Genomic DNA, 11,993 nt, shown 5'->3' on the forward strand with positions numbered 1-11,993 from the left:
ATGCGGCCATCTAGAGAAATGCCACTTGGGCGGAGAGCCTCTGAGTCCCTCCAGGGATTCATAGATCTGGATCCTTACTGGATCCTAAGACTCTTCCGGTGATGGAATCCTCTGCCTTCACACGAAGACCCCAGAGACACTGAGTCCCAGACAGGTAGAATGACTTGTCCAAAGTCCCAGAGCAAACTGTCCTCTCTGCCCCTGTTCAAAGCTCTCACCACCTTTTACCATATGGACCCAGCCACTACCAGCCACGAAAGGTATTACTCAATTGGGGGAGGGGATTTCAAAGTCCTCCCAACTGTGAGTAATCGCCAGGGAAAGGTTATTAGTGAGGCCAATCTTTTATTTTAAAACTATTGAGGAAGCTGGAATAAGCCCAGCCTCTGCCATTCTCCATTCTCAAGGTGGGCAAAGAGGCATGTTGTCCTGACATAAAACCAGAGTATCACGGACTGTCACTAGCAAGATACAAGCCCTACAGAAACTCTGTCAGAGCAAAATGTTCAAGGAACAGCCTGTGTGAATGCTTTCCCCCTCCCTTCCCCTCCCCTCCCCTCCCCTCCCCTCCCCTCTCCTCTCCTCTCCTCTCCTCTCCTTTCCCATATCCCCCACCTTTTTCTTTCCTTCTTTTTCTGCAGAGGGAAAAGTAATCGCACATCTGAATTACTTCTGTCTTTTACTCAATGCCACCACGTCATTCCTTTTTTCTCCTTCAACAGCTGAGCATCACGGGAGCTGGCTTTGTTTGTTTGTTTGTTTGTTTGTTTTTCAGATGTCCTAAACACTTAACTGCGCCTGTGAGCTAGCGATTATTTATGGGGAGGGCTGTAAAACTGTGACTCTTTTTTTCAATCCCCAAGAAACCATAGAGATTGAATTTCTAACCCAGGGCTTCTGAGAAGCGAAGGAAAGTAACCCAGACACACGATCATCTCAGTAGACACAGAAAAAGCATTTGACAAAACTCCAACATCTTTTCATGAGAAAAATACTCAACAGGGTAGAAATAGAAGGAAACATCCCACAACCTGATAAAGAGCATCTACTGTGACCAACATCCTCCGTGGTGAAAGACTGGATGTTTTCCCCCCCGAGATCAGGAACAAGCACTTTTGCCACTTCTGCCTTTGCCACTTCTACTCAACATTGTACCAGAAGTGCTAGCCAAGACAATTCCACGAGAAAAAGAAGTAAAAAGCATCCAGAATGGAAAGGAAGAAGTAGGAACTATCTCAGTTCACAGACAACATGATCTTACACAGAGAACATCTTAAGGAATCCACAAAACATCATCAGTGCTAATAAACAAGGTCAGCGAGGTGGCAGGGAACTAGATCAACATACAAAAATCAGTTGCATTTCTGTACACTAGTAAGGAATGACACAACAATGAAAATCAGAAAATAAGTTAAGAAAGTCTGACTTATACGGTGAAAACTACAAAATATTGTTGAAGAAATTAAAGACCTAAATGAAATGGAAAGACATTCGTGTAGTGTATCGGTCAGAGTTCTATCAGAGAAACAGTACTGGAAGGAGATGATGGATGGATGGATGGATGGATGGATAGGATGGGAGGGAAGGAAGGAAGAAGAAGGAAGGAAGGAAGGAAGGAATAGATAGGTAGATAGATAGGATGGATAGATAGATGGGATGGATAAGTAGGTAGGTAGGAAGGATAGGATGGATGGATAGGATAGGATAGGATAGGATAAGATAGATAGATAGGGAGGCAGATAGGCAGATAGATAGGATGGATAGGTATGTAGGCAGATAGATAGAATAGGATGAATGAATGTGGAGATAGATAGAGAGAGAGAGAGAGAGAGAGAGGTGAAGCCCTCAGGCAGGAGTAGAAGCTTTGGTCCACAGGTGTAATCCTTTCTCCAGAAAACTTAAGTTTTGCTCTTAAGGCCTTTTAACTGATTGGATGAGGCCCAAATTACCAAAATAATCTCCTTTACTTAAAACTTGTTGTATGGAACATGATTCACTCCTTGCACTGTTTCAAGTACAGTAAGACTTTGGATTGCGAGCATAATTCATTTCTGAAACACGCTTGTAATCCAAAGCACTTGTATATCAAAGTGAATTTCCCCACAAGAAATAATGGGAACTCGGATGATTCATTCCACAACCCAAAAATATTCATATAAAAATGATTACAATACTGTAATATAATGCAAAATAATAAAGAAAATGAGAAATGTACAGAAAAATAAACTAACCTGCACTTCCCTTTAAAAAAAAACAACAAAAACGTGTTGTAGAAGTTAACCCCTTCCAAAAATACCTTCACAGCAAGACCTAGATTAGTGTGTAGTTGAATTAACGGCCACTATGGCCTAGCCAACTTGACATTAAGGCTAACAACCATCACAGACGGCAAGACTCCCCAAACTGAGGTACAGATCGGTGTGATGTCTTTCAAAATCTCAGCTGCCTTTTCAGGCAAGCGTTACGTCCCAGTCTGGCGCGGACTGTTGATAACGGGGGAGGGCTGTGCCTTTTGGGGGGCTGGGGGTGTATGGGGGGGGAATCTCGGTGCCTTTTTAAAAGAGTCTTTTTTTTTAATATTCTGGAGCTGGATGGTGCTAACAGTTGCCCAACACTGTGAGCACTTTGTGCCACTGAACTGTATGCTAAGAAATGGTTAAAAGGGTAAATTTTACCGTCATGCACATTTTCCCATGAAAACTAAAAGTAAGTTAAAGTAAAAGTAGGCACCTTTGCCTGAGTAGACATTTCTGCAAAGAAGATATACGAGCGGCCAAGAATCAGCTGAAAAAAAAAAAAAGCTCCACATCGTTAGTCATCGGGGAAATGCAAATCAAAACCACAATGAGATACCGCTTTGTACCCGCTGTGGTGGCCATAAAAAAAAAGTTTTCTTTTTTTTCAATGGAAAATAACAAGGGTTGGGAGGGATGTCAAGAAATTGAAACTCTCACACGTTGCTGGGGGCCATGTAAAACACCGCAGCTGCTGTTCCGGCCCCAAATATATACACAGAATGATTGAAACCAGGCATTCAAACAAAAAGGTACAGAGGAATGTTCTTATCAGCAATATTCACCCCCCGTCAGAGTGTGGAAATGACCAAATGTCCACCAACTGATAAGTGGGTGAACGAGACGCTGTGCATCCACACGACGGAATACCGTTCGGGCACACAGTGGAAGAAAGCACAGGCCCACGCTACAATGTGGGTGACCCTTGAAAACATTGTGCTCATTGAAAGAAGACTGACACACGAGGTCCCATATCATAGGATTCCATTTGTAGGTTATTTTGACAATAGGCAAATCTACAGTGGCAGAAGGCTGATTCGTGGGGGCCTGGGGCTGGGAAGAAGGGGAGCGACTTCTAATGGGTATGGGGTTTGTCTACACATGTTCTGGAAGCTGGCTGTGGCGATGGTCACACTACTTTGATGTACTAAATGCCACAAAATCGTAGAGTTTAAAATAGTTGAAACACTAGGGCTCCTGGGTGGCTCAGTCAGTTGAACATCCAACTCTTGATTTTGGCTCAGGTCGTGATGCCAGGGCCATCCCTCTGCACCTCTCCTTCACTTGCACTCTCTCTCTAAAATAAAAAAAAAATGGGGGGGGCACCGGGTGGCTCGGTCAGTTGAATGTCTGACATCAGCTCAGGTCATGATCTCACAGTTCATGGGTTCGAGCCCCGAATCAGGCTCTGTGCTGACTTAAGATTCTGTGTCTCTCTCTCTCTCTCTGCCTCTCCCTCACTTGTGCACTAACCGCCCCCCCAAAAAAATAAATACGTAAACATTTTGTAAAAAAAGAAAAAAATTTAAATAGTTGAAATCTTAAATTCTGTATTGTGTGCATTTTATTTCAATTAAAAAAAAAAAGTAAACCAGGCACTCACCTATGCCCTGTTAGGACACAGCCAAAGGGGGCCACATGGCTTTTCATGACATCTGTGATTGTTTCTGTTCCCACTGAAGAGTCTGCTGTTGTGCTCAACCCAAAAAGTCTCGCACGAGATCCGGGCCGTGAAGACACATGCACCGATACCCCGGAATCACATGGGCAGACAGAAAGGGAGGGCCGCCCTCGGGCTGTGCTCTGAGACATCAGAAATGACAGCAGCCAGGAGAGAAAAACGAGCTGCTTGGAGAATGCAGAGAACGATCCCATTTTTTTTTGTTGTTGTTAAAAGAGGGGGGAAAAGATACACACACACACACACACACACACACACACACACCCTGGGAAAATGCCTTGACACTTTCTCAGGGATAAAGAACACCGCCCACGGGAGCCTCTGAGTAGGGATTGTCTCCTTTTGTTCCTGGCCATTTTTTCTGATATTTACAGGACACATACAAATTGCTTGTTTAAAAAAGCTAATCTTCAGGGGCACCTGGGTGGCTCAGTCGGTTAAGCGGCCGACTTCGGCTCAGGTCACGATCTCACGGTCCGTGAGTTCGAGCCCCGCATCAGGCTCTGTGCTGACAGCTCAGAGCCTGGAGCCTGTTTCAGATTCTGTGTCTCCCTCGCTCTGCCCCTCCCCTGTTCATGCTCTGTCTCTCTCTGTCTCAAAAATAAATAAGCGTTAAAAAAAAAAAATTAAAAAAAAAAAAAGCTAATCTTCAAAGAAGGAACTCAGTAGCCAGAAATAGCCTCCACTGGCTGGTTTGTGCTATTCATAACAACAAGTTCTGGTAACTAATGTTTCCATAATACCTTTTCCATTTCCAAAACATGGTGGCTGCACACATCGCATGACTCATCCTTGAAGAAGCCCTTTGGAGTAGTGAGTCTTACCGCTGAGACATGCAGATGGGGAAATGAGGCCAGGGGACCAGAAGCTTGCCCGTGGTGGTGGTGGTGGTGGTAATGGGAAACACCAACTGTGCCCCCGCTGGCTGCAAGGCCCTGGGCAAAGCACTCGTACATTCGTCATCGCACTGTCTCCTTGCAAAAACCCTCACATTCTCGAGACGGGGAGATTGAGGCCCGGAGAGGTTCCAGCATCTGGGCCGCCTGTGGAGACAGAGGCGTAAGAGGCACAGGGCTTCCGTGGGTGCCCATGGTGCGGGAAGAACACGCAGGGGGATTGGGCTGGGCTGGAGGAAGTTGGCAGAACTGTCTTTTCACTCTGGAGAGGGCACGGGCTGGCTTCCGCTCATACAGAACTGCCTATTTCTCTTTTGTGGGTTGGGGCTCTGCAGGAGAATATACTGGGGGGAAAGGCTCTGAGGCCCCAGCCTGAAAGCTCTCAGTGATCTGGAAGGCTCTAAGCTCCAAGAAGCTCTCCACAACATGGGGGCTGAACACAGGCATGGAGCCAGGCAGCCTGGGTTCCAAACGCCACTGCCACCGTGACCAGCTGGGTGGCCTTTGGCAACTCGCTTAACCTCTCTGGGCCTCAGCTGTCACCTGTATCAAGTGGAAGTAGTAATACTTGCTCATAGAGTTGTTTCTCTTCCCACTGAAAACTCTGCTGTGGGTGCACCATGTCACCATGTGTCAAATAAATGGGATTCTGGCATTTATCTTCCACTCACCCCTGCACGGCCCGTCCCCGCCCCCTCCGCCGGCCTCCAGTCCAGAGCTACGCAATGGATGTGTCTGTCCACGGCTCCCCACCTGGCTTTCAAAGGGACGTCCTTGTCTGCGACTTTCACCATCGCTGGGCCCTTTCTGCGTTTTGTGGATTTGAACCTGAACATGAGTTTTCGTCCATCAGCTCTGGGGCGCCTGACCTCAACTGCAGAACTTGGTTCGAGGCTGGTTTCTCCCCCGGCCAGAAGGAGACGGGCAGGCCGGGGGCTGGGCTTGTGGGTCCGGGGAAGCCTGGAATTGCCCCACCTCCAGAGGGTCTGACCAGGGCTCAGGGGTGGGTTGGGGGGGGCTGATGGACGGTTTGAGGAAACGGAGCAGTGGTGATGCCTTGAGTGTGGCACGAGGCCTGGGCCAAAGTTTCCTTGTTGGCTCCTTCCCGGGAGCAAGACCTCAGCCGGCCCCTCCCTGCAGACTCCCCCGCTCTCTCAGCTGTCCTGCCAGCTCCCAATGTGGCCATGACAGTGAGAAGAAGTCTCGAAGGGAAGCAGAGTGGCAAGGTGCCGGCACAAAGGAAGGCTTCGGGGGTTCAGAGCTGCTATTACTGACCTGCTATTGTTCTTGAGCGCCCCTTCCAGCAAACACAAAAACCCACATGGGGCGCCCGGGTGGCTCAGTCGGTTGAGCGTCCGGCTTCGGCTCAGGTCATGATCTCGCGGTCTGTGAGTTCGAGCCCCGCGTCGGGCTCTGGGCTGCCAGCTCAGAGCCTGGAGCCCGCTTTGGATTCTGTGTCTGCCTGTCTTTCTGCCCCTCCCCTGCTCGTGCTCTGTCTCTCTCTGTCTCTCAAAAATAAATAAGCATTAAAAAAAAAAAAATTTAAAACAAAACAAAACAAAAAAACCCACAAGTCCCTGAGAGTGCCTCCCCTTGTTCTCGAATCAGTTTTGATCCGCTGGCCGCAGACACAGCCCCGTGATAAGAAAATGGTCCCACACAAACAAATGAAGTCTGGACACAGATCACCAAACACCCCCTACCTGAGCTCCTGACTCAGTTTCCCCACAATCCAAAGTGCTGTCAGGACCCTCCCTAAGGCCTCCAGAATGCTATATGATCTGAGCTCTGTTCTTCTGTGCCCTCAATTTCCAGACACCCTCGACCTCACTCTGCTCCAGCCAAATAGGCCTCCCTGCTGTTCTAGCACAGCCCTGCCTCAGGGCCTTTGCACTGGCTGTCCCCTCTCTAAAATGCTATAAATGAGGAAGCAATCAAGACTCAAGGTTTTTGCCACTGGTGTCAGAACTGGGATTTGAACCTAAGGCAGGACTACGAATAAATTCTAATGTGAACTGCTCGAATTCTCACTCTAATTCACTGCAGCCAAGCCCCCGCCCATTCCAAATCGTGCGCCTCTGTGCAGGGAGCCAACTTGTCCCGCCTGGGAGCTGACAAGCCAAGTCAGTACAGCACGAAGGCCCTGAGGCCCCTGGACAGAAATCCCCAGCAGCAGGGAACAGCTGTGGCATCAGGGCTGAAGAGGGTCAAAGAGGAAGCGAAGAAGCAGAAAGGAGAAGCGGACTGCAGCCCTGCCTCATTTCTCAGACCCACATAGGTAGTTCCCAGCATCGCGAGAACGAAACAGAAGTGAAATCCTGTAGAGTCATCGGACTCAGGGCGCCCGGGGTTGGGGGGCTGTGGGGAGGGAACGATCCTACCGCACCTCCCTGAGCCCCTCTCTGGGCCAACCTCGGCGGCCGTGGAGATGTTGGAGAGGCGCTTGCTTGTAGACCTGTGGGCGATCCGCACTGAGAACTCACTCACTGCACAGATGTCCCGGTGGCTGGGCACAGATGGGTCACCCCACGGAGCCTCCACAGCCCAGAGTGGAGACGATGCAAATGGCCATTAAAAGGGAGCTGGACAAACCCATCATGAAAAATCAGTGCGGAAACTGCTCTGCCACCATTTAGGAGGACAAAATGGCCCCAGCCCCATCTGTCCAGTTACAGAGATCGGGCTGTGAAATCCTCCAGGGGGAAAGACAAGCTGTAGAGCAGGGAGGGGGTGGGGTGGGGGCTGGGCAATGGACACCGAACGGGATCATGTATGGTACCTGCTTCCTCGAAGGTCACGCCAAGCGGTGGGACATGAAGCCATATGACTGGGTCATGACCAGCCACCTTGCCTTTTAAACAGAACGGGATGGGATGAGATAGGACAGGACAGACAGGACAGGACGGGGAAGACAGCATCCAAGAGACAACCCCAGATGGCATTTCTTATAATAAGTAGCATTGCATAAGTTTTCTATTTAGTTATACGCCAGCGTCCGCATATACTGGGTTACAATGCAGTTTCTACCTTTTTCCTGGGGCCTTGAGGAAAAAAAAAAAAAAAAAAAAAAATTTGAAAACCCTGGAAACGGAAAAAAATGAAAAGAAAGAAAGGACTCAAGGTGGCCCCCTCTGAAGAGAAGGAGGCCACGGGCAGCAGCCTTACTTTATACAATTCCGTGCTTTTTTTTTTTTTTAAACAATGAGCACGCATTGCTTTGCTTTTGCAATAACATAAAGAACTTTTAAAACCTTTTAGAAAACATAAACATGCCTGCCTCAGTCTCCAGGAAAGAGGCTGGGCTGTCTGAACTGTCAACTAGTTTTTGATGTGGAAAAGGCCAAAACCCTGTCCCGAGGGGCGCTCCCTCCCAGAGGGTTTCCAGGGCCTCCCCGGGTTTTTTCCACTCGTCCTTCTCTTCCCCTCCAGAAAGCCACGGGACCATCCAAAAAGGAAACACGCCTTAAGACGTCAGTCTTCATTTTCAAAAACGGAACAGGCGCCCCCCACCCCGCAATGGCCATTGTGTTTTCTGTTTTCTGTTTAGCATTACAGAGTCCATATTTTCCATAAAGAGCCTCCCTGACTTCATTTTTAAAATGCCTACAAGGGTGACAACCTACCGGTCGCACCCAATGATTTCCTATTATACTTGTCACCTTGGTAGATATCCCTGGGTGTGTGGTCTTTCTTTTCTCTTTTTTTAGGATTAGTTCCTTCGGGCAAATTCCCAGAAGTGTGATCGCTGGAGAGGGAAGCGTCTACCTTTCCGGCCCCTGATACACTCCGCCGAGAGCTGCTTTCCGAAAGAGCTGGGGACTCACGCCTTTTCAAAGAACTGCCTGTTGTGGGGGTGGTTAGGTCATTGCCACCTTTGTCTCCCTGCGGGACACATCTGTGACCCAGGTGCCTGTGTCACGGAGCCCGGAGGAAGGCGGGAAAAAGCATTCCCCTCTCCGCCACCAGGCGAGAGCCTGGAACAGGCGGGTCTCGAGGACTCCAGAGGGCGGGGAGGGCATCCCTTCCCCACCGTGGAAACCTGGAGGCCAGGCCGGCACCATCTGGAAGCCAGGGCTGGGAAGGTGGGTGTGTTCTCTCACTGGGCTGCTTTGTGCACCGCGGGCCCCATCGGGAGGTTGCAAGCATGAAGAATGTGGCCCAGAGCACGTCACGCTGCATATCTTGGTGGGTTTGGGCTCCTAGGACAGAAGGCCCCAGTAGGACCAGCTCAGAGACAACACAGATGTATTTCTCACAGTTCCGGAGATTGGGATGTCCCAGGCCAAGGGGCCAGCCGATTCAGTGGCCGATGACCCGGATGTCATCATACGGTGCAAGCGGGCAGGGAGCTCCGTGGGGTCGCTTTCATCAGGGCACTGATCCCATTCATGAGGGCTCCGCCCCCATCCACCAGTCGCCTCCCCAAAGCCCCACCTTCTCACACCATCCCGCTGGGGGTGAGGTTTCACCTTGTGGACCTGCTGGGGGGGGGGGTGGTGGGGACATACACATCCATCCGTCGCACTGGGCATTTCTGAGCAGAGAGGATCAGGGCCATCCGTTGTCCAGATGGGGATACAGCTCAGCATCAGCTCTGCCTTCGGGGACCCCCATGGACCTCCACGGGGCCTGGGGTTCTCATAGCTAAAAAAAGATGAAAAGCTGCTGCTTTCCCACCGGTTAGCATCAAGACCAGACGACCCCGTGACCTGTGACCCAGACTCCTGCTCCTCACCTTCTCCTTAGGGCCTCGCTCACGCAAGGTGTGCCATTACCCACTTAGTTAAGGGATTGCAACCTTGCAAAACTCACATCCCACACAGCATCCACCGAGGCTTCACAGATCTCATCCAGGTCCCCCACGTCCCCTCTGCCACTGGATTTTTTTTTTGCTTTAAATAAGCTGGTCCCGGGGAATCAGTGTCGTCTTAGAGACTGCCATGACTTTGAAGCAAATCCCCGACATCGGATCATTTCATCTGCAAACACGCTGGTTTGAGGCTCTCAAAAGATGAGGATTCCTTTTAAAAACACAACCACGAAACTACAATGCGCTGCAAAAAGAAAAAAGAAAGAAAGAAGGAAGGAAAGAAAGAAAGAAAGAAACACATTGTTGAATTCCATCCAATGTCATCCAGTCTGGGTTTACATTTCCCCAGCTGTCTCATAAACATTTTTTTTTTTTTTAAATCTGGCTTCTTTGAAACAGGATCCTGCCCGCTGGGCCTCCAGGACCTGGCATTCGGCTCGTCTGGCACATAGTAGGTGCTCTGTAAATCCTCGCTGGGTTGAAAAAATAAGGCTAAAGAATTTTCCAGGGGCAGCTCCTGTTTTCGGAGCGGTTCTCAAGCTGGGCAACTCGGATGTTTCCATCTAATCCCGACAGTCGTGCTGAGGGGGAAACGCTTTCTGTGAGCCCATTTTACAGAAGACACAGCTGAGGCACAGAGAGGTGAAACGACCTGCCCCAGGCTGCACAGCAAGGAGTAATGCCCGAAGGAGCAAGTAAAGAGGGCCCAGGACATAAGCTCACTGTGCCAGATGCTGTGATCTGTAGGGGAGGTTGTGCCGGGCCGGCCTCACCCACTCCCAGAAGCTCCCTAGCAGCAGGAAGACACATGGGCGAGTGGCACAGCTTCTGAGGCCAGGAGTCAATCCCTCTTATGGACCGACACCCACGTGGGCACCCTCAGCCACATCGGTGCCCTGCAGAGGTATTCCTGACCTCTGTCTCCTCTAGGAGGACCCCAGGAATGTCCTCCTCTCGGCCCCAGAAGGAGGAACAAGGACATCTGAGACTGTCCTCTCTCCATTTGGTCACGCAACAAATAAATACTGATCGTTACAAGATGCCAGTCACTAATCGCAGGCCCTGGAGAACAAGCGAGAGCCAAGAACAAGTCTGAGTCCGGTGGAGGACTTAAAGAGGCCACGAAATGTATTTGTAAGGGTCAGTGGGAAAAGGGTACAAAGGAAGGATGTAGAGGTTCTAGGGGCATGGGCGGGGAGTGGTCAGTGAGGGCTTCCTGGAGGAGGTGAGGCCAAGAGTGCTGAATGTAAACTCCTGAAGCTAGTGGCTGAGCCCTCTTATTATTTTGAACAATGTTGATGAGCAAAGTACGATTAACAATAATAATCATGAACAAGAATCACGATGGGTGACAATCCCTGGATTCTGTTGGTGTGTTCGTTTACCGATAGCATCTCCCTTAGTCTTTATAATAACCCAACAGGTAGAGACCGTAAAGGTAAAGCCCATTTTAGAGAAGAGCAAACTGAGCCTCAGAATGGTGAAGTGATTTAGCCAAGTCACAGAACTCAGCACGTGGTGACGCTGGGATTTGAACCCAGGCCCGCTAGATCATCGAGCGCCTTCCTTTCTGTTAAGATGTCCCGCTTCCCTGACAGACTGCTGGCTGAGCCGCACCCTGGGGCTTCATGGAATCATTCAAAGTTGTCTCCCTTCTGCAAACACGACCCTAGGTCCCTCACGAGGGGTTGGAGCATGAGCGGCCTTCAGAGTCAGAGGCCCCAGCAGCACTGAGAGCCTGGCCGCTGCCCGCACCAGCTCTGCAGCGGGGAGGATCTGAGTCCTTCCTCTGGGGCATACTGGCTGTGTGACCCGAGATAGGTTCTGCAACAGCCTCTCTGAAAAGCAGGGATGACAATGGGGCTGACCTTGGCGGGGGGGCTTCCGAGGCCAGAGGAACGAGGGCAAGGAGGTAGGGGCCTGTGGGACATATATTTGGGGACCAAATATGCCCTGGGACCCAGGGCATGGGGTAGGGAGGCAGGGGACAGAGCTGGAGAACTCTGTTAGGGCGGGTGACTGAGCACTCACTTGGTATGAGGGCTGGAGACACAGAAACCCAAGGGTAGGGATTTTGTCTGTTTTGCTCGCTGCTACAACCCCGGTGCCTAGAACAATGGCTGCCACATGATAGCTCCCCAGTCCTCGATGGGTGAATGAATGATGGATTGCATCAATAAGTGAGTGAGTGAATGAGTGAATGAATGAGTGAATGAAAGAAAGAGTGAGTGAATGAATGAGCGAATGAACGAATGAATGAATGAGTGAGTGAGTGAGTGAATGAATGAGTGAATGAAAGAGTGAAAGAATTT

At 49.9% G+C, this 11,993-nt stretch overlaps 1 long non-coding RNA gene across 1 annotated transcript in view; it reads right to left on the reverse strand.

Moving 5' to 3' along the window:
• Window positions 1-7,942: 7,942 nt before the first annotated feature.
• LOC125927893 (uncharacterized) overlaps window positions 7,943-11,993 on the reverse strand; it is a 5,610-nt gene continuing 1,559 nt past the window's right edge. The window contains exons 4-5 of the long non-coding RNA XR_007459488.1: window positions 8,911-9,925; window positions 7,943-8,753 (exon numbers count right to left, since the gene is read on the reverse strand). This is a non-coding gene — a long non-coding RNA (uncharacterized LOC125927893). The remainder of the gene's footprint in view (window positions 8,754-8,910; window positions 9,926-11,993) is intronic.

The sequence above is a fragment of the Panthera uncia genome, chromosome E3 (genome assembly GCF_023721935.1).
Source record: "Panthera uncia isolate 11264 chromosome E3, Puncia_PCG_1.0, whole genome shotgun sequence".
NCBI classification, from domain to species: Eukaryota; Metazoa; Chordata; class Mammalia; order Carnivora; family Felidae; genus Panthera; species Panthera uncia.